We start from the raw sequence: 2619 nt of genomic DNA on the forward strand, positions 1-2619 counted from the left end.
TCCTCCTCCTCCTCCTCCTCCTCCTCCTCCTCCTCCTTCTTGGGGAAAAATGGATGGATCCTGTTTTTTCCTTCCATTCTGTTAGTCTGCGTCTTTTTATTGGGGAATTGAATCCATTGGTATTGAGAGATATTGATAACTAATGATTGTTAATTCTTATTATTTTAGTGGTGGTTTGCATGTGTTCCTTTTTGATTTTTGCTATTGTGAAATTGTTTATTTACAGTGTTTCATGGGTGAAGAAAACACATGTAATTAAATCCTCCTAAGAAAAATCCTTAGGTTGATTTTTTTCTGGCATCTTTTGTAGAGTTGGATTTATAGATAGATATTGTTAAAATTTGACTTTATCGTGGAATGTCTTATTTTCTCCTTTTATGGTGATTGAAAGTTTTTCTGGATATAGTCTGGGCTGGCATCTGTGGTCTCTTCAAGTTAGCAGAGTATCTATCCAGGTTCTTCTGGGTTTGGGAGTCTCCACTGAGAAGTCTAGTGTAATTCTGCCTTTATATGTTACTTGCTCTTTTTCCCTTGCAACTTTTAATATTTTCTTTATTCTGTTTATTTAGTGTTTTAAGTATTATGTGTCATGGGACTTTTTTTTCCTGGTACAATCTGCTTTTGTATTTTGTATGTTTTTGTACATTTACAGACATCTCTTTCTTTATGTTAGGAAATTTCTTCTTCTATGATTTTGTTGAAAATACTTTCTGAGCATTTGAGCTGGGATTCTTCTCCATCCTCTATTCTTACTATTCTTAGGTTTGGTCTTTTCATGGTGCCCTGGAAATCTTATAAGTTTTGTGTTAGGATATTTTTAGATTCAACATTTTCTTTGACCAAATACCCATTACTTCTAACATATATTCAATGCCCAAGTTTCTTCCATCTCTTGTGTTCTGTTGGTGAAGCTTGCCTCTCTAGTTCCTGTTCAAATTCCTGAAATTTTCATTTCCAGAATTCCCTCGGTTTGTATTTTCTTTATTGCTTTTATTTTTATTTTCGGGTCTTGAATGGTTTTATTTGTTTCCTTCAACAGTTTGGCCTGTTTGTTTGTTTTGTTTTCCTTAAGGGATTTATTCATATTCTCATTTGTTTGCATTATTTTTGATTTACTTACGGGATTTATTCATTTCCTCTTTAAGGACCTTCATTATCTCTATATAGTTAGTTGCTTTTAAGGGCTGTTTCTTGTGCTTCGAGTATGCTGGAATATTCAGCACCTACTCTGGTAGCATAGCTGGGTTCTAGTGGAGACACATTGCTCTGGCTGCTATTCTTACACTGGTATCTAGGCATCTGGATTTGGGACGGTTATAGGTCTAAGAGCTGATCTCTGAGTTTGTCTTTGTTGGGTGGGTGTTTTGCTCCTTGGTTTCTGTTTCCTGTCTGGATTTTCAGAGTGTGATGTCTGTGTGTTTCCTATTTTACCAGTCTCCTCAACTAGCTAATAGTGGAGGCTGGATACAAAGGTGAATTTGAGAAGGAGTGTTACAAAGGTATGTGGGATCTGCAAGGGATGTAGCTGGGAGGGGGATACAGCTGGTGATCTGTTGTAGCCTAGTTGGAAACAGAGATATTGGGTCTTGGGAAGAGAAGGAGAGGGAGGGAGGGAGGGAGGGAGGGAGGGAAAGGTCTGCAAGTAGCCTACCTGGTTTTCTGGCAGGTGTAGCCTTTGGTTGAACAGGAGAAGCATGCTTCAGTTGGGAGCTGGGATAATGTGACAAATGGGGGCGGGGAAGTTAGGAGGGAATGGTCTGGGGTATCCACCAGAGATGTGGGCAGAGGGCAGAGGAGGCTTCAACTGGTGCTCTGTTGCAGTACTTGGGATGAGCCTAAGGGACTGGATCTGGGGTAACAGAGCAGAGAAGCCCTGCAGGCAGCCTCACAATTCTTTTGTGTCTTTATGTGAAGTCTAGATGCTCTTGCTAGAGTTTTCTAGTCAGAGATTCTATTCAAGAATCTGTTTATGCAAATAAAGGAAAATGCAGGATCTAGCAAATCATTAATTTCTACATAGTAATTTTGGTAATGCCAAAAATTACAAGTGATATGTAAAAACAATTTGCTTTTACAAAATTACAAAATAAAATTACAAGTGATATGTAAAAACAATGTGCTTTTACACATTTATGCTAATGTCACTCAATAATATTAAATTTTCCCTATTAATCAGCAATCCTTTAAGAAGCAGTGTCAATGTTTATTTCAGATTTTTATTTTCCATAAATCTGCAATAAACACCAATATTAAATTTTTAGTGAAAATATATACAAGTGAGAAAATATTTTTCCTCCTTTTGAAAAGTCAACTAATTAGTATTTTTAAAATTATAGCTGATTTATATGGATGAGAGGGAAAGTGGGAGGAGCTAGGAGTTGTAGAGGGAGTTGAGACTGTAATCAGGATAATCTATTTTCAATAAGAGGAAAACTATATAACTGATTAAACTGACAATTAGAAATTACTCTTGTGTTGGACATTTCTAATGTCTTTTTAACTATAAAGTTAGAGATAAGCTGGGCGTGGTGGCGCACGCCTTTAATCCCAGCACTTGGGAGGCAGAGGCAGGCGAATTTCTGAGTTTGAGGCCAGCCTGGTCTACAAAGTGAGTTCCAG

Source organism: Mus pahari, chromosome 9 (genome assembly GCF_900095145.1).
Source record: "Mus pahari chromosome 9, PAHARI_EIJ_v1.1, whole genome shotgun sequence".
Classification (NCBI taxonomy): domain Eukaryota; kingdom Metazoa; phylum Chordata; class Mammalia; order Rodentia; family Muridae; genus Mus; species Mus pahari.